Source organism: Tamandua tetradactyla, chromosome 19 (genome assembly GCF_023851605.1).
Source record: "Tamandua tetradactyla isolate mTamTet1 chromosome 19, mTamTet1.pri, whole genome shotgun sequence".
Classification (NCBI taxonomy): domain Eukaryota; kingdom Metazoa; phylum Chordata; class Mammalia; order Pilosa; family Myrmecophagidae; genus Tamandua; species Tamandua tetradactyla.
The window spans coordinates 25,637,354-25,658,474 of NC_135345.1; positions in this window are offsets into that span (position 1 = coordinate 25,637,354).

Genomic DNA, 21,121 nt, shown 5'->3' on the forward strand with positions numbered 1-21,121 from the left:
CGTGGCCTGGGGATTTCCAATCCAATTCTCTCAGTTGGTCTGGGGGGCCGTGCGTGGTGGGGGCGCCAGCTGCCGTGGCTTGAGGGAACCGCCTGCCCAATTCTGCCAGCTGGCCCAGGAAGGAGGAAGGGAGGTACTCTGGCCGCTTGCTGCCCTGCCCGGGTATCCCCGCGCCCTTCAGCAATCTCACCGGAGCGGGTTCTCTCATCCAGTCAGCCATTCCAGGATGGGTTACGCTGTCTTTTTTTTTATCTCTGTTGTGGCTCTGGGAGCAGTTCTGTATCGTTTCTACTCCCCTAGTAGCTGTTCTGGAGGAGGAACTAAGATCCGCACATCTTACTAAGCCGCCATCTTCTCCGGAAGTCGCTCTTTTTTTTTTAAACATGGGCAGGCACCGGGGACCGAACCCAGGTCCTCTGGCATGGCAGGCAAGCATTCTTGCCTGCTGAGCCACTGTGGCCTGCCCTGTGCTGTGCTTTGTAATTCATTGCTTTTTTTTGTATATATATTATTTTTCACAAAACAGAAAGGAAAAAACTTAATTGTGATGATAAAAAATGTTTAAGCCTTTTAGCCTCCTATATTCTGGAACAACTAAAGGGAAAAATCTGAGGGGGTCATATGGTAGCCCATGACAAACTTGGATCTATTCTGTAACTATTTGTTAAAGAGTATTTGGAAACTATTGCTTTTTTATTTCTTTCCTTTGCATATATGTTATACTGCACAATAAAAAAATTAAAAATAAAAAAAAGAAGAAGAACCTCCAGGATAACCACTCAGCCCTGTTTGAAATCTCTCAGCTACTGAAGTTTTATTTAGTCTCATTTATCTCTTCACCAGTTTGGTCAAGAAGTCTTTCTCATTCCCTTTATGCCAGGTCCCAGCTCATCCTGGGATTTCTGTCCCATGTTGCTAGGAAGATTTACACCCTTGGGTCTCATGTACCATGTATGAGGGAGGTTCAGTCAGTTCACCTGATGAGTCGGTTTAGAGAGTGAGGCCACATCTGAGCAACAAAAAAGGTTCTTTAGGGATGATCTTAGGCCTAATTTTTGTTGTTGTTGTTGTTTACTATTCATTTATTTTTTTGTTAACATAAAAACATTCCATATATGGTGTACAATTAATGGCTCACAATATAATCACATAGTAGTATATTCATCACCATGATCATTTTTTAGAATATTTGCATCACTCCAAAGAAATAAAAACAAAAAATAAAAAACCCATACATACCATACCCCTCGCCCCTCCCTCTCATTGACCACTAGTATTTCCATCTACCCAATAGATTTTAACCTTTGCTCGCCCCATTTTTTCTATAACCCTTACCACTCCCTTTCACTAGTATTTTAATCTACTCAATTTATTTTTTTATTTTTTTTTCCCAGTGTCTTTATTTTTTTTATTTTTTATTAACGGAAAGAAAAAAAAAAGAAATTAACACAACATTTAGAAATCATACCATTCTACATATGCACTCAGTAATTCTTAACATCATCACATAGATGCATGATCATTGTTTCTTAGTACATTTGCAACGGTTTAGAGGAACTAGCAAGACAACAGAAAAAAATATAAAATGTTAATATAAAGAAAAGAAATAAAAGTAGTAGTAATAGTAAAAAACAACAACAACAAACAAACCAACAAGCAAACAAAAACAAAAAAAACCCTATAGCTCAGATGCAGCTTCATTCAGTATTTTAACATGATTACTTTACAATTAGGTATTATTGTGCTGTCCATTTTTGAGTTTTTGTATCTAGTCCTGTTGGACAGTCTGTATCCCTTCAGCTTCAATTACCCATTGTCTTACCCTGTTTCTAACTCCTGCTGAACTCTGTTACCAATGACATATTTCAAGTTTATTCTCGAATGTCCGTTCACATCAGTGGGACCATACAGTATTTGTCCTTTAGTTTTTGGCTGGATTCACTCAGCATAATATTCTCTAGGTCCATCCATGTTATTACATGGTTCATAAGTTTATCTTGTCTTAAAGCTGCATAATATTCCATCGTATGTATATACCACAGTTTGTTTAGCCACTCTTCTGTTGATGGAGATTTTGGCTGTTTCCATCTCTTTGCAATTGTAAATAACGCTGCTATAAACATTGGTGTGCAAATGTCCGTTTGTGTCTTTGCCCTTAAGTCCTTTGAGTAGATACCTAGCAATGGTATTGCTGGGTCGTATGGCAATTCTATATTCAGCTTTTTGAGGAACCGCCAAACTGCCTTCCACAGTGGTTGCACCCTTTGACATTCCCACCAACAGTGGATAAGTGTGCCTCTTTCTCCGCATCCTCTCCAGCACTTGTCATTTTCTGTTTTGTTGATAATGGCCATTCTGGTGGGTGTGAGATGATATCTCATTGTGGTTTTGATTTGCATTTCTCTAATGGCCAGGGACATTGAGCATCTCTTCATGTGCCTCTTGGCCATCCGTATTTCTTCTTCTGGTAGGTGTCTGTTTAAGTCTTTTTCCCATTTTGTAATTGGGTTGGCTGTCTTTTTGTTGTTGAGATGAACAATCTCTTTATAAATTCTGGATACTAGACCTTTATCTGATATGTCGTTTCCAAATATTGTCTCCCATTGTGTAGGCTGTCTTTCTACTTTCTTGATGAAGTTCTTTGATGCACAAAAGTGTTTAATTTTGAGGAGCTCCCATTTATTTATTTCCTTCTTCAGTGTTCTTGCTTTAGGTTTAAGGTCCATAAAACCACCTCCAGTTGTAAGATCCATAAGATATCTCCCAACATTTTCCTCTAACTGTTTTATGGTCTTAGACCTAATGTTTAGATCTTTGATCCATTTTGAGTTAATTTTTGTATAGGGTGTGAGAGATGGGTCTTCTTTCATTCTTTTGCATATGGATATCCAGTTCTCTAGGCACCATTTATTGAAGAGACTGTTCTGTCCCAGGTGAGTTGGCTTGACTGCCTTATCAAAGATCAGATGTCCATAGATGAGAGGGTCTATATCTGAGCATTCTATTCGATTCCATTGGTCGATATATCTATCTTTATGCCAATACCATGCTGTTTTGACCACTGTGGCTTCATAATATGCCTTAAAATCAGGCAGCGCGAGACCTCCAGCTTCGTTTTTTTTCCTCAAGATGCTTTTAGCAATTCGGGGTACCCTGCCCTTCCAGATAAATTTGCTTATTGGTTTTTCTATTTCTGAAAAATAAGTTGTTGGGATTTTGATTGGTATTGCATTGAATCTGTAAATCAATTTAGGTAGGATTGACATCTTAACTATATTTAGTCTTCCAATCCATGAACACGGTATGCCCTTCCATCTATTTAGGTCTTCTGTGATTTCTTTTAACAGTTTTTTGTAGTTTTCTTTATATAGGTTTTTTGTCTCTTTGGTTAAATTTATTCCTAGGTATTTTATTCTTTTAGTTGCGATTGTAAATGGGATTCGTTTCTTGATTTCCACCTCAGCTTGTTCATTACTAGTGTATAGAAAAGCTACAGATTTTTGAATGTTGATCTTGTAGCCTGCTACTTTGCTGTACTCATTTATTAGCTCTAGTAATTTTGTTGTGGATTTTTCTGGGTTTTCTACATATAGTATCATATTGTCTGCAAACAGTGATAGTTTTACTTCTTCCTTTCCAATTTTGATGCCTTGTATTTCTTTTTCTTGCCTAATTGCTCTGGCTAGAACTTCCAACACAATGTTGAATAATAGTGGTGATAGTGGACATTCTTGTCTTGTTCCTGATCTTAGGGGGAAAGTTTTCAATTTTTCCCCATTGAGGATGATGTTAGCTGTGGGTTTTTCATATATTCCCTCTATCATTTTAAGGAAGTTCCCTTGTATTCCTATCTTTTGAAGTGTTTTCAGCAGGAAAGGATGTTGAATCTTGTCAAATGCCTTCTCTGCATCAATTGAGATGATCATGTGATTTTTCTGCTTTGATTTGTTGATATGGTGTATTACATTAATTGATTTTCTTATGTTGAACCATCCTTGCATACCTGGGATGAATCCTACTTGGTCATGATGTATAATTCTTTTAATGGGTTGCTGGATACGATTTGCTAGAATTTTATCGAGGATTTTTGCATCTGTATTCATTAGAGAGATTGGTCTGTAGTTTTCTTTTTTTGTAATATCTTTGCCTGGTTTTGGTATGAGGGTGATGTTGGCTTCATTAGGTAGTTTTCCCTCCACTTCGATTATGTTGAAGAGTTTGAGGAGAGTTGGTACTAATTCTTTCTGGAATGTTTGATAGAATTCACATGTGAAGCCGTCTGGTCCTGGAGTTTTCTTTTTAGGGAGCTTTTGAATAACTAATTCAATCTCTTTACTTGTGATTGGTTTGTTGAGGTCGTCTATTTCTTCTTGAGTCAAAGTTGGTTGTTCATGTCTTTCCAGGAACCTGTCCATTTCTTCTAAATTGTTGTATTTATTAGCGTAAAGTTGTTCATAGTATCCTGTTATTACCTCCTTTATTTCTGTGAGGTCAGTAGTTATGTCTCCTTTTTCATTTCTAATCTTATTTATTTGCATCCTCTCTCTTCTTCTTTTTGTCAATCTTGCTAAGGGCTCATCAATCTTGTTGATTTTCTCATAGAACCAACTTCTGGTCTTATTGATTTTCTCTATTGTTTTCAATTTCATTTATTTCTGCTCTAATCTTTGTTATTTCTTTCCTTTTGCTTGCTTTGGGATTAGTTTGCTGTTCTTTCTCCAGTTCTTCCAAGTGGACAGTTAATTCCTGCATTTTTGCCTTTTCTTCTTTTCTGATAAAGGCATTTAGGGCAATAAATTTCCCTCTTAACACTGCCTTTGCTGCGTCCCATAAGTTTTGATATGTTGTGTCTTCATTTTCATTTGCCTCTAGGTATTTACTAATTTCTCTTGCAATTTCTTCTTTGACCCACTTGTTGTTTAAGAGTGTGTTGTTGAGCCTCCATGTATTTATGAATTTTCTGGCACTCCGCCTATTATTGATTTCCAACTTCATTCCTTTATGATCCGAGAAAGTGTTGTGTATGATTTCAATGTTTTTAAATTTGTTAAGACTTGCTTTGTGACCCAGCATATGGTCTATCTTTGAGAATGATCCATGAGCACTTGAAAAAAAGGTGTATCCTGCTGTTGTGGGATGTAATGTCCTATAAATGTCTGTTAAGTCAAGTTCATTTATAGTAATATTCAGGTTCTCTATTTCTTTATTGATCCTCTGTGTAGATGTTCTGTCCATTGATGAGAGTGGTGAATTGAAGTCTCCAACTATTATGGTATATGTGTCTATTTCCCTTTTCAGTGTTTGCAGTGTATTCCTCACGTATTTTGGGGCATTCTGGTTCGGTGCGTAAATATTTATGATTGTTATGTCTTCTTGCTTAATTGTTCCTTTTAATAGTATATAGTGTCCTTCTTTGTCTCTTTTAACTGTTTTACATTTGAAGTCTAATTTGTTGGATATTAGTATAGCCACTCCTGCTCTTTTCTGGTTGTTGTTTGCATGAAATATCTTTTCCCAACCTTTCACTTTCAACCTATATTTATCTTTGGGTCTAAGATGTGTTTCCTGTAGACAGCATATAGAAGGATCCTGTTTTTTAATCCATTCTGCCAGTCTATGTCTTTTAATTGGGGAATTCAGTCCATTGACATTTAGAGTTATTACTGTTTGGATAATATTTTCCTCTACCATTTTGCCTTTTGTATTATATATATCATATCTGACTTTCCTTCTTTCTACACTCTTCTCCATACCTCTCTCTTCTGTCTTTTTGTATCTGACTCTAGTGCTTCCTTTAGTATTTCTTGCAGAGCTGGTCTCTTGGTCACAAATTCTCTTAGTGACTTTTTGTCTGAGAATGTTTCAATTTCTCCCTCATTTTTGAAGGACAATTTTGCTGGATATAGGAGTCTTGGCTGGCAGTTTTTCTCTTTTAGTAACTTAAATATATCATCCCACTGTCTTCTAGCTTCCATGGTTTCTGCTGAGAAATCTACACATAGTCTTATTGGGTTTCCCTTGTATGTGACGGATTGTTTTTCTCTCGCTGCCTTCAAGATCCTCTCTTTCTCTTTGACCTCTGACATTCTAACTAGTAAGTGTCTTGGAGAACGCCTATTTGTGTCTAATCTCTTTGGGGTGCGCTGCACTTCTTGGATCTGTAATTTTAGGTCTTTCATAAGAGTTGGGAAATTTTCAGTGATAATTTCTTCCCTTAGTTTTTCTCCTCCTTTTCCCTTCTCTTCTCCTTCTGGGATACCCACTACACGTATATTTGTACGGTTCACATTGTCCTTGAGTTCCCTGATACCTTGTTCAAATTTTTCCATTCTTTTCCGGATAGTTTCTGTTTCTTTTTGGAATTCAGATGTTTCATCCTCCAAATCACTAATTCTATCTTCTGTTTCTTTAAATCTGTCATTGTAGGTATCCATTGTTTTTTCCATCTTTTCTACTTTATCTTTCACTTCCATAAGTTCTGTGATTTGTTTTTTTCAGTTTTTCTATTTCTTCTTTATGTTCAGCCCATGTCTTCTTCATGTCCTCCCTCAATTTATCGATTTCGTTTTTGAAGAGGTTTTCCATTTCTGTTCATATATTCAGCATTAGTTGTTTCAGCTCCTGTATCTCATTTGAACTATTGGTTTCTTCGTTTGACTGGGTCATATGTTCAATTTTCTGAGCGTGATCCGTTATCTTCTGCTGGCGTCTGGGCATTTAGTCAGATTTCCCCGGGTGTTCGACCCCACAGGTTGAAAGATTTTTCTGTGCAATCTCTGGGTTCTGTTCTTCCTATCCTTCCCAGTAGGTGGCGCTCGTGGCACACGCCTGTCTGTGGGTTCCACCAGCGAAAGTTGCTGTGGGTCCCTCAACTCTGGAAAACTCTCGCCGTAGGGGAGGTTCGGCAGCCGAAGCGTCTTGGAAGAATGCCAGCCGGCCCGGGGTTCCAAATGCGGGGAGGGTCGCCGGCCGTCGCAGCATAGGAGAGCGTCTGGCCAAATTAGCCAGTCGGCCCGGGGCACCAAGCGTGGCGGGAGGGCGCCAGCTGTCGCAGCCCGGGAGAGTGCACTATTCCCAGCCGACGGGGGAGTCACGTGTTTGGAAGGGATCCCCCGGTCACTGTTCTCCACAGTCTGGGGATTTCCGACCCAACTATCTCAGTTGTTCCGGGGGGCCTCGTGTGGTGGGGGCACCAGCCGCCGCGGCCTAAGGGGACCGCCTGTCCAATTCTACCAGCTGGCCCGGGAAGGTGGAAGGGAGGGACTCCGGTCGCTTGCCGTCCCACCCAGGAAAGCCCGTGCCCCTTGGTGATCTCACCAGAGCTGGTTCTCCCAAATAGTCAGCCGTTCCAGGATGGGGTACGCTGTCCCTTTGATCTCCCTCGTGGCTCCGGGAGCTGTTCTGTATTATCTCCACTCCCCCAGTAGCTGTTCTGGAGGAGGAAAGGTGAGGGCGGCAAGGCTGTCAAGGCTGGTGGCGGAGGAGCACGGTGAAGGCAGGGGAAGAGGGCATCGTGGTGGTTGGAGAGCAGCCGGAGCAGGAGGGGGAGGAAGGGGGAGAAGGATGGCGGGCGGCTCGGCTGCTGCGGGGTGTGGGCGCCACGCGGCGGGCCGGCGGGGAAAGAGAGGGGAGAAGGATGGCGGGCGGCTCGGCTGCTGCGGGGCGTGGGCGCCGCGCGGCGGGCCGGCGGGGAAAGAGAGGGGAGAAGGATGGCGGGTGGCTCGGCTGCTGCGGGGTGTGGGCCGGCGGGGAAAAGTACTCAATTTATTTTAACATTTATTCCCCCTATTAATTTATTTTTAATCCACATTTTTAACCTAACTGTCCATACCATAGATAAAAGGAGCATCAGACACAAGGTTTTCACGATCACACAGTCATATTGTGAAAGCTATATCATTATACAGTCATTTTCAAGATACATGGCTACTGGAACCAACCTCTATAGTTTCAGGTACTTCCCTCTAACCTCTCTAATACACCTTAAACTAAAAAGGAGATATCTATATAATGCATAAGAATAACTTCTAGGATAACCTCTTGACTCTGTTTGAAATCTCTCAGCCTTTGATACTTTATTTTGTCTCATTTCTCTTTTCTCCTTTTAGGGCAAGAAGGTTTTCTCAATCTCTTGATGCTGAGTCCCAGCTCATTCTAGGATTTCTGTCCACATTTCCAGGGAGTTTTACCTCCCTGGGAGTCATGCCGCACAAAGAGATGGGGAGGCAGTGAGTTTGTTGCAGTGTTGGCTGAGAGAGAGGCCACATCTGAGCAGCAAAAGAGGTTCTCTGGGGATGACTCTTAGGCCTGATTTCAAGTAGGCTTAGCCTATCCTTTATAGGGATAAGTTTCATATGAACAAACCCAAGATTGAGGGCTCAGCCTATTGATTTGGCTGTCATCACTGCTGGCAAGAATATTAGGAATTCTCCAAATGGGGAAGTGGAATTTTCCCCCTTTCTCCCATTACCCCAAGGTGAATATGCAAATCCTTTTATATTCACTGTTCAAATCACTCTGGGATTTATCTGGGCATCACTCTGGACAAACTTACAAAATTACATGCCCTACTCAAGGCTCCATGTACTTAAGGTGTTCAATTAACCTGTCCATATAAGTTATATATGGCACAAGTCAAAATATAAATTTTGCACCAAATAAATATTTTTGCTTTAGTCTCACACATAAATTAAAGTTTTAAAATATGAATTACCACCTATTTTCAACACACAGAAATATTGACATTCCTTTGTTCTTCCTCATACGAAAGCATTTTTTAATTTGTACAGTTAGTCACTATCTTTGTACACTCTAGGCATTCCTAGATTATACCATCTCAGCCTCTATTGTCTATCTTTCCTTCTGGTTTCATTTGTGCCTCTGCCATCCTCCCTCTATCATTCTCACATTCAGCTTCATTCATTGTACTAATATTGTGCTACAATTAGGTAGTATTGTGCTATCCATTTCTGAATTTTTACAATCAGTTCTGTTACACAATCTGCATCTCTTCATCTCCAATTACCCAAAATCTACCCTATTTCTATCTCCTGATGGCCTGTGTTCTTAACTGAAACTCTTCAAGTTCATTCATTAATGTTAGTTCATATCAGTGAGACTATACAGTATTTGTCCTTTTGTTTCTGGGTAATCTCAGCATAATGTCCTCAATGTTCATCCATGTTGTTACATGCTTCATGACTTTATTATGTCTTACAGCTGCATAACATTCCGTCATGTGTATATACCACAGCTTGTTTAGCCACTCATCTGTTCACGGGCATTTGGGCTGTTTCCATCTCTTGGCAATTGTAAATAATACAGCTATAAACATTGGTGTGCAAATGTCCTTTTGTATTCTTGCCCTCATGTCCTCTGAACAGATGCCTAGTAGTGATATTGCTGCATCATATGGCAATTCTATACTTAGCTTCCTGAGGAACCGCCAAACTGCCTTCCATAGCAGTTGTACCATTTTACATTCCCACTAACAATGGATAAGTGTGCCTCTTTCTCCACATCCTCTGCAGCAACTGTCATTTTCTGTTTTATTGATAATGGCCATTCTAGTGGGTGTGAGATGATATCTCATTGTGGTTTTGATTTGCACTTCCCTAATAGCCAGGGAAGTTGAGCATCTTTTCATGTACCTTTTAGCCATTTCTATTTCCTCTTCTGAGAAGTGTTGGTTCACGTCTTTTGCCCATTTTGTAATTGGGCTGTTTGTCATTTTGTTGTTGAGTTGAGCAATCTTTTCACATATTATGGATATTAGACACTTATCTGATGTGACATTTCCAAATATTGTTTCCCATTCTGTAGGGTACCTTTTTACTTTTTTGAAAAAGTTCTTTGATGCACAAAAGTGTTCAATTTTGAGGAGATCCCATTTATCTATTTCTTCAATGCTTGTGCTTTGGGTGTAAGATCTAGAAAACTGTCTCTTATTACAAGTTTTATAAGATATTTCCCTACAATTTCTTCTAAAACTTTTATGGTCTTACATCTAATGTTTAGGTCTTTGATCCATTTTGAGTTAACTTGTGTATGGGGTGTGAGATGTGGATCTTTCATTGTTTTGTATGTGGATATCCAGTTCTCTAGGCACCATTTATTGAAGAGACTGTTCCGTCCCAGGTGAGTTGGCTTAACTGCCTTATCAAAGATCAATTGTGCCTAGATTAGAGGGTCTGTATCTGAACACTCTATTCAATCCCATTGATCAGTATATTTATCTTTATGCCAGCACCATGCTGTTTTGACCACTGAAGCTTCATAACATGCCTTAAAGTCAGGTAGTGTGAGACCTCTGACTTCAGTTTTCTTTCTTGGGATATTTTTAGCTATTCGGGGCACTCTGCCCTTCCAGATAAATTTGATTATTGCTTTCTCTATATCTGAAAAGTAAGTTTTTGGGATTTTAAGTGGTATTGCATTGAATTTATAAATCAATTTAGGTAGAATTGACATCTTAACTATATTTATTCTTCCAATCCATGAACATGGTATGTCCTTCCATTTATTTAGGTCTTCTGTGATTTCTTTTAGCAATTTCTTGTAGCATTCTTTGCATAGGTATTTTGTATCCTTAGTTAAATTTATTCCTAAATATTTTATTTTTTTGGTTGCGATTGTAAATGGAATTTTTTTTCTTGATTTCCCCCTCAGATTGCTTATTACTAGTGTATAAAAACACTACAGATTTTTGAGTGTTGATCTTGTAACATGCCACTTTGCTGTACTCATTTGCTAGCTCTAGCAGTTTTGCTGTGGATTTTTCAGGGCTTTGATATATAATATCATATCATCTGCAAACAGTGAGCATTTTATTTTTTCCTTTCCAATTTTGATGCCTTGCATTTCTTTTTCTTTTCTAATTGCTATGGCTAGAACTTCCAACACCATGTTGAATAACAACGGTGACGGTGGACATCCTTGTTTTGTTCCTGATCTTAGGGGGGAAAGCTTTCAGTTTTTCCCCATTGAGGATAATGTTAGCTGTGGATTTTTCATATATTCCCTTCATCATGTTGAGGACTTCCTTTCTATTCCTATCCTTTGAAGTGTTTTCAACAAGAAAAGATGTTGAATTTTGTCAAAGTCCTTTTCTGCATCAATTGAGATGATCGTGTGGTTTTTCTGCTTTGACATGTTGATATGATGTATTACTTTAATTGATTTTCTTATGTTGAATCATCCTTGCATACCTGGGATGAATCTTACTTGGTCATGGTGTATAATTCTTTTAATGTGCTGCTGGATTCAATTTGTAAGAATTTTGTTGAGGATTTTTGCATCTATATTCATTAGAGAGATTGATCTGTAATTTTCTTTTATTGTATTACTTAGGCCTAATTTTAAGTAGGGTTAGTTTATCATTTTCAGGAATAAGTTTCATGGGGTGAACCCCAAGATTGTGGCTTGGCCTACTGAGTTGGTTGTCCTCACTGCTTGTGAGAAATCAGAAATTCTCCAAATGGGGAGGTTGAATACTTCCTCCTTTCTTCCCAGTCCCCTAAGGGTACTTTCCAAATACTTTTCTATTTGTTGTCCATACTATTCTGGGATATATTAGGGTATCACACTACCCTAGACAAACCAACAAAATCTCACGCCTTATTCAAGATTTCATGTATTTATGGTGTTTAACTAAACTGACCATACAAGTTAAATTAGGAAATAAACTACCCAAAATATAAATTGTGTACCTAATAAACATCTCTCCCCTTAGTCTCACACAGAAGTTGAAGTTTTAAAATATGGGTGATATCATCCTTTATCCTGTATTCTAATATACCTTAGTCCTATTCAGATCAGCTTTATTCATATCTCAACTTGAAGTCTGATCAGTTTTTCAACTTTTTAAACATTTCCTGCCTGGATAGTGCTGACTTTCATAGGTTCATAGCTCTAATTCTGAGTCTCATGTGTCACAAAAATGCCCAAGCTTTCTAGAAATGATCAAGTTATAAACAAGCAGTTCAGTATCTCAGAATTTAGAATTAGCAGTTACATCTTCTGAATATGTTTGACTGCTGTAAGAGCTCACAAATTAGGACCCTTTACAGTAGGCCCCAGCATGATAACCAATGCTCTCAACTTCAGTTCCTCAAATTTTTATATTATAAAAAATATACCAGTTAGTCCATGTGTTGGTTTGAAGTGATGTATGCATGTATGCAACCTCGTTTCAGTGGAAGAGTCATGCCGCCTCAGGCCTTGGAGAGGATAAAGCATATTCCTTGGGGTTTGGGCAGAGCCTGGCTGCCACTACATGGAGAGTTTGAGCATGTGCGCTGGACATGGCAGAGGGCCCAGGTGCAGCCCCAATGCTTTGAGAGGGTGGAGTTGAGAAAAATGTGGTCTCCCCAGTGTCCTCCAAGGTTGCATTTGGAGAGAGGCAAGCCACTGAGTAGGCCCTTGGAAAGGGTGGGACTGCCGCTTTCAGAAGCCCCAAAGATAAATGATTCTCAGAGTTTGAAATCTAATGGACTTTGCCCTGCAGGTTTTCAAAACTGTATGGTCTGGTGACCCCTGTGTTCCTTCCTCCCTATGGAAATGGGTGTGTGTATCCCATGACTGTTCTTCCTTTGTATGTTGGCAGCAAATAACTTGTTCTGAGTTTTATAGGTCCAGAGCCAGTGGAGAGAATTTCGTCTTAGGACAGACCATGCTTGTAACTTTGAGATTTTGTACTAGTTTTAACCTTGTATTGTATTTGCAATGTTACTGAAATGGTTTAAGGTTCTCTGATATTGTTATGGAATGAATGTATTTTGTATATGGGGAAAACATGTCTCTTTTAGGGTCCAGTGGGTAGAATGTGATGGTTTGAAATGATGTATGTACCCTAGAAAAGCCACATTTTAATCCTAATTCCATTTTCTAAAGGCAGCCATTTCTTCTAATCTCTACTCAATACTGTATGTTTGAAACTGTAATTACATCATCTCCCTGGAGATGTGATTTAATCAGAGTGGTTGTTAAGCTGGATTAGGTAGAGGCATGTCTCCATCCATTTGGGTGGGCCTTGATTGGTTTACTTGATTTGTTTCCTATAAAAGAGGAAACATTTTGGAGAATGGGAGATTCAGAGAGAGCAGAATGAACGACATAGCCACGAAAGCAGAGTCTACCAGCCAGAAGAAGAAACATGGCTCTCAGGGAGCTTCATGAACAGGAAGCCAGGAGAAGAAGCTAGTAGATGACACCATGCTCACCATGTGCCCTTGCAGATGAAAGAGGAACCCTGACCATGTTCTCCATGTGCCTTTCCAGATGAGAGAAATTCTGACTGTGTTCACCATGTGTCCTTCCACTTGAGAAAGAAACCCTGAACTTCATCAGCCTTCTTGAACCAAGGTATCTTTCTCTGGTTGCCTTAGATTGGGCATTTCTATAGATTTGCTTTAATTGAGACATTTTCTCAGCTTTAGAACTATAAACTACCAACTTATTAAATTCCCCCTTTTAAAAACCATCCCATTTCTGGTATATTGCATTCCAGCAGCTAGCAAACTAGAACTGTCCATATGATTGAGACATGACAACCTTTGTCTTTTTGTTTCTGACATTTCTGACAATACAGTCCTAAAGATTCATTCACCTGGTTCCATGCATCACAACTTCATTCCTTCTTGTGGCTGCTCAGTTATCCATTGGATATATACACCATAGTTCCCCCTTGCATTTCTTGTCATTGTACTCTTAGGCCACCTTCATTCATTGTGGGTGGGGAACACTATTGCCACAAACACCAGTGTGCAAATGTCCATTAATGTTCCCACACTCAGTACTTCCAGGTATATACTGAGCAACGGGGTTTCCGGCCCATATGACAAGCCCATCCTTAGCCTCTTGTGAACCACCATACTGCCTTAAAAGGGGCTGCACCTCTCAGTTTCCCTACTGACAGTGATAGGTACATCTTTTTCTCTACATTTTCTCTAGCACTTGTTTCTCTCTATTCATTTTTTTTCAATTTTTATTAATTAAAAAAAATTACAAGAAACACAAACATTACCAACACATACACTCAGCAATTCACAATATCATCACATAGTTGCATATTCATCATCATGATCATTTCCCAGAACGTGTGCATCAATTCAGAAAAAAAAAGACAATAGAAAAATAAAACAAAAGCAGAAAAAAAATTTACATACCATACCACTTACCCCTCTCTCTCATTGATCACTAGCATTTGAAACTAAATTTATTTTAACATTTGTTCCCCCATTATTTATTTTTATTCCATATGTTCTACTCATCTGTCAACAAAGTAGATAAAAGGAGCATCAGACACAAGGTTTTCACAATCACACAATCACATTGTGAAAGCTATATCATTATACAATCTTCATCAAGAAACATGGTACTGGAACACAGCTCTACATTTTCAGGCAGTTCCCTCCAGCCTCTCCATTACATCTTGGTTAACAAGGTGATATCTACTTAATGCGTAAGAATAACCTCCAGGATAACCTCTTGACTCTGTTTGGAATCTCTCAGCCATTGACACTTTGTCTCATTTCACTCTTCCCCCTTTGGATCGAGAACGTTTTCTCAATCCCTTGATGCTGGGTCTCAGCTCATTCTAGAGTTTTTCTCAATCCCTTGATGCTGAGTCTTAGCTCATTCTGGGATTTCTGTCCCACATTGCCAGGAAGATCCACACCCCTGGGAGTCATGTCCCACGTAGACAGGGGGAGGGTGGTGAGTTTGCTTGCTGTGTTGGCTGGAGAGAGAGGCCATATCTGAGCAGCAAAAGAGGTTCTCTTGGGCGTGACTCTTAGGCCTAATTTTAAGTGGGCTTGACCTATCCCCTGTGGGGTTAAGTTTTAAATTAACAAACCCCAATACTGGGGGCTCAGCCTATAGCTTTGGTTGTCCACACTGCTTGTGAGAATATCAAGAATTCAACTTGGGAAAGTTGAGTTTTCCCCCGTTCTCACCATTCCCTGAAGGGGACTTTGCAAATACTTTCCCATTCACTGATCATATCACTCTGGGATTCATCAGGGCATCACCTGGACAAACCAACAAACTCTCTTGTCCTACCCAAAGTTCCATGCACTTAAGGTGTTCAACCAATTATCTACATAAGTTATATTAGGAGATGCAGCGGTCAAATTATAAATTTGTACCAAATAAACATTTTTTGCTTTAGTCTCACACATAAGTTGAAATTTTAGAATATTAATTACCATCTATTTTCAGCACACTGCAGTAATGACATCCTTTTATTCTTCCTCATGCAAAAACATTTTTTCTAATTTGTACATTTAGTTACTATCATTATACACTCTAGGCATTCCTAGATTATACCATCTCAGTCTTTATCATCTATATTTCTTTATTATTTCATTTATGCTTCCAGCCCTCCTCCCTCTATCATTCTCACATGCAACTTCATTCAGTGTTTTAACATAATTGTATTACAGTTAGGTAATATTGTGCTGTCCATTTCTGAGTTTCTATATTCAATCCTGTTGCACAATCTCTATCCCTTCAGCTCCAATTACCCAATGTTTTACCCTATTTCTATCTCCTGATGGTCTCTGTTACCAATGAAATATTCCAAGTTTATTCACTAATGTCAGTTCATATCAGTGAGACCATACAGTATTTGTCCTTTTGTTTCTGGCTAATCACACTCAGCGCACTGTCCTTAAGGTTCATTTATGATGTTACATACTTCATAACTTTATTCTGTCTTACAGCTGCATAATATTCCATCTTATGTATATGCCACAGTTTGTTTAGTCAACCATCTGTTAAAGGACGTTTTGGCAGCTTTCATCTCTTGGTAATTGTAAATAATGCTGCTATAAACATTGGTGTGCAAATGTCCATTTGTGTCCTTGCCCTCATGCCCTTTGAGTAGAGACAGCATATAGATGGGTCCTGTTTTGTAATCCATTCTGCCAGACTATGTCTTTTGATTGGGGAGTTTAATCCATTAACATTCAATGTTATTACTGCATGGGCAGCACTTTCTTCTACTATTTTGCCTTCTGGATTTTATGTCATATCTAATTTTCCTTCTTTTTACCTTTACTCATAGTCTTCCTTTCTACACTCTTCTCCACACCTCTCTCTTCTGTCTTCGTATCTGTCTCTAGTGCTCCCTTTAGTATTTCTTGCAGAGCTGGTCTCTTGGTCACAAATTCTCTCAGTGATTTTTTTGTCTGAAAGTGTTTTAATTTCTTCCTCATTTTTGAAGGACAATTTTGCTGGATATAGACTTCTTGGTTAGCAGTTTTTCTCTTTTAGTAGTTTACATATATCATCCAAAGGCAGTCAAGCCTTTGTAGAAACACAGCCACAGAAACCTCTATTTCCTCCTTTTTTTTTTTCTTTCCCTTTTTCCATCAGCCCTGCCCCCTTGGTGCCAGGGCAAAAATGAGCAACCTCCACTTTGACCAGGTTCACCTAAGCTGGGGGCCTATTTTTAGTAGTAAGAGTTTGTTAATTAACTCCACAACTGGCATTTGATTGTACTCAGTCCCTGCTGCTGGTAAAGTTCCTTTCCTTTCCCCTCTGGGAGGCAGCCTGTGGGGGAGGGGTGCTGGCTGCCGCCGCTTGGGGAACTCACGGTTCTGGGGGTGCTTGCAGCTGGTCCAGCTGGTCCAGACTGGGATACGCTGTGTGTCTTGTCACTGATGTGGCCCCAGGAGCTGTTCTGTGCTGTTTCTGGTTGTCTAGTAGTTGTTCTGGAGGACGAACTAAAATGCGCCCATTGTTAAGCCACCATCTTGGCCTGGAAGCCCTCTCTCTATTCATTTTTAAACAGTTTAATTCACACATCATACAATCCAACCTAAGTGTATAGACATGCCTTCACCACCATACTCTATCTGAAGACATTTTATTTTCTTCCACAAAGAATCCATATCCTTTTCCCATGCATGGGAAACCTGCTGGCATTTAGTTTGGGCATAATGCCTTTGTTACATTCATTGGAAGCATATAACAACATTACTATTGACTATAAACACTAGCTTGCTTGATTGTATTATTTTCTGTATACCATCTATTTTCAACACCCTGCAATACTGACATTCATTTTTTCTTCCTCATGCAATTTTTTTTTATTTGTACACTTAATCACCATCATTATCCATCTAGGCATTCCTAAATTAAATCATTTCAGTCTTTATCTTCTAACTTTCCTTCTGGTTTTGTACATGCCCCCAGCCCTTCTCCCTCTATCATACTCACATTCAGCTCCATTTATTGTAATTATATTATACTACAGTCAGGTGATATTGTGCTATCCATTTCTGAATTTTTACAATCCATCCTGTTGCAGAATATGTATTCCTTCAGCCCCAATTGCCCAGTCTTTATCTCCTGATAACCTGTGTTCTTCACTTCAATTCTCAAAGTTCTCTCATTAATGTTAGTCTATATCAGTGAGACCATACAGAATTTGCTCTTTCGATTCTGGCTAATTTCAGTCAGTATAATGTCCTCAAGGCTCATCCACAATGTTACATGCTTCATGACTTTATTCTACCTTACAGCTACATAATATTCCATTGAAATGTACCACAGCTTGTTTAGACACTCATCTGTTGATGGACATTTGGGCTGTTTCCATCTTTTGGCAATCATAAATAATGCTGCTATAAACATTGGTGTACAAATGTTTGTCTGTGTTCTAGACCACATGTCTTATGAATAGATATCTAGCAATGGGATTATTGGATCATATGGCAATTTTATACTTAGTTTCCTGAGGAAATGCCAAACTGCCTTTCATAGTGGTTTTATATTCCCACCAACAGTGGATAAATTTGCATCCTCTCCAACACTTGTCAGTCTTTCTTTTTTTTTTTTTGATAATGGCCATTCTAGTGGGTGTCACATATCTCATTGTGGCTTTGATTTGCATTTCTCTAATAGCCAGTGAAGTTGAGCACCTTTTCATGTGCCATTTAGCCATTTGTATTTCTTCTTCTGAGAAATGTCTGCTCATGTCTTTTGACCATTTAAAAAATTGTGTTGTTTATCTTTTTGTTACTGAGTTGGAGAATCTCTTTATATATCCTGCATACTAAACATTTATCTGATATGCAGTTTCCAAATATTGTCTCCCATTGCATAAGCAAAGACACATTCTTAAAAGAGCCAATTTTCCTTTCCCTCTATGTCAATCATGGCAACACCTGGGGCTGGCACCCAGGAAATTCCATCCCAAGAGCTTCTTTACTTGTGGCAAATCCTTTCTCTTGGGCAGTACTCTAGGCAGAAATTTAGAGCACAGATACCCAGGAAGCTCTCTTCCTTAGAAATGGGTGGTTCTTCTACAGCATACTACCTAAGTCAGGCAGTAAGTTCAGAGCACAAACACTTCTAGGAAGATGAGTGGGTTCACTCAGCACCTTCAGGATCATCTAGGGCCAGCCATCTTCTTAGTCTCTGAGGTCCCTGGGGATGTCTGGGGGATAGGGAACCTGATCACATGATGGCAAAGGAATCGGAGCTCAGAAGAGCAGGCCAGTGACCTGGAATGCCAGGTACCTGTAGGGAAACCCATCATTTTCTAGATAGGTGTAGCTTCTACTACAATACTGTTCTAGTTTACTAGCTGCCAGAATGCAATACACCAGAAATGGTATGGCTTTTAAAAGGGGGAATTTTATGAGCTACTAGTTTACAGTTCCAAGACTGAGAAAATGTCCCAATTAAAACAAGTCTATAGAAAAGTCCAATTTAAGGCATCCGGGGAAAGATACCTTGGTTCAAGAAAGCTGACGACGTTCAACGTTTCTCTTTCAGCTGGAAGGGCACATGGCGGCATCACATGGCTGTACCAAAAGCGGATCTCTCCAAAATGTTTCCTCATTTAAAGGATTCCAGCAAGCAACTCCACCTTCAGTGGGTGGAGACAAACCTCCATGGAAATCATCTAATCAAAAGTTACCACCCACAATTGGGTGGGTCACATCTTCATGGAAACAATCAAAATGCTCCCATCCAACAATATTGAATGAGGATCAAAGGGCATGGCTTTTCTGGGGTCCATCACAGATTCAGACCAGCACAAATACTGAAGGTACAATATTACCTGAAGAATGGGCAATGTTGGCCCACACAAAAGACAGTCAGTTATAACCCTATCCTTTAGTTAAGTCTCTTAGGTAAAGAGGAAGGAAAGTGGTAAGGAAATTCCTTACATACAGCTTTTATAGCCTTATATCAAAACAAACCCAAAAAGGGCTCTTGCAAATTAAGTTATGCCCAAGAAAGTTGTCAGAAACGTCTTCCTCATGACTCTTCTTCATGGAAGGAGGCAAATATTTAAAATAATCTTTTTTAGCTCTAGGGAAACAGGACACTTAGAAGAAAAAGTGTCTCCTCTTTTCTTTTCAAAAAAAAAAAAAAATGGGGAAGCATAACCCTCCATGGGACTGTCAATTACAATACCATCCTCTAGTCTGTAAAGGGCAGGGAAAATAGTCAGAAAATAGAAATTATAAATAAAGATATTTATAACTCTCTGTCAAGACAAGTACCTGAAAACACCTTTTCACTTGTAATATTTCCATGTCTCCATTTCCATTAGAGTAAAAAATACTTATTTACTAAAAGGCAAGAGAAAAGGGTGTGTGAGGGTAGTTCAGTGGTAGTATTCTCACCTGCCATACAGGAAACCTGGGTTTGATTCCAGGCCCATGTACTTCCCCCAAAAACAAACAAACGAAAAACTAAACAAACAAAAGTTCGACAAATGTCCCGTGCTGCAATAACGGGATACTCACATGGAAAAAGAATGAACTGTGACCCCGCCTTACAGCATACAAAAAAAAAAAAAAAGGCATGAGAAAATGTACCACAAGCCAGTTATTTGTAGTGAACTACAGGAAGCCACTCAGGAGAAGGAGGAAAACTCAACCCTCTTCCAGGGGAGGTTGGTGAAAGTCCCAAAGAACTATATTAATGTGAGTCCAAATTCCTGGGAAGGTCAGATTTTGCTGGGCACCCATTTCATCAGCCATCTGCCCCTGACATGTGGCGAAAGCTGCAAAGGTTCCCCAGAGGCCTGCCAACTCCCACTAATGACTTACTAAGAACTGCCTTTTTTGTCTTTAACAACTGAGACAAGGCCAAAGAGGAGGAGAAGAGGCAACGAGAGGTTAGACCAGGAGTAGGCTCGGGTTATTGTAGTCACTGTTCACAGTGCTCTGCCCCCTCCAGGTCACCTAGAGGGCCACTGGCAGAGAGGGTGCAAGAAACTGAGGCACCCTCCTTCGAGACCCTCCTGGGCCTTGCCCCAAGTGCCACCAACATGGGCAGGCCCAGGGACTGCATTGCCTCCTAAAGGAGGAGGGGCAGGGTGGCCCCTCAAACTCTGCTCACAGCATGTGGAGAACACTGAGGGTGCCTGAGACTGCATATGGCTCTGCTGATTCCACATCTAACCAACTTAGAGGAGCCCCAGGTGACACTCAATGGGATGGGTAAAATCATTAATTTCTTAACATTGGAGTCACTCTGTCTTAAACTGCTACTCTGGGCCTACCTCCACTCAGACTTGTTTGGCATCAAAGTTGACAGTAAAGTCAAAACTCAGATTGAAGACATACTAGTATTCCACCAATTTCTCATTATCCCTCAAAGCCTCATCCCCTTCTTGGGAAAGATCTTCTTTACTCCTTGGGTGCCACCCTAGACTAGTAAACCCAACTAGTGTTTACCCCTTCTTTGCCCTGAGGCCCCTACTAAATCAATGCCTTTTGTCATACCAAAGGAAATCCTTAAGCAAATAAACCCATCTACATTAAATAAATGCATCCCAAGGCTAGCCCAAGAATAACCCCTGAGTTCAAATTTTCAGTCCTAGATCTTAAAAACTCATCTTTGTTTCCCTCTTCACCCTAATTTTCAATACCTATTTGCTTTCAAATGGTAAAGACTTAATAACAAAATTCCCACTCTACTTAATCAGTGCTGCCCCAAAGATTTCAAAATAATTCCTATGACATTTTTTTAGTTTTTTAAAATTATTTCCTTTTTATTGATATATATTATATATTCACATACCATCCAAAGTGTACAATCAGTGCTTCATAATATCACCATATAGCTGTGCATTTTTCATCATGATAGATTT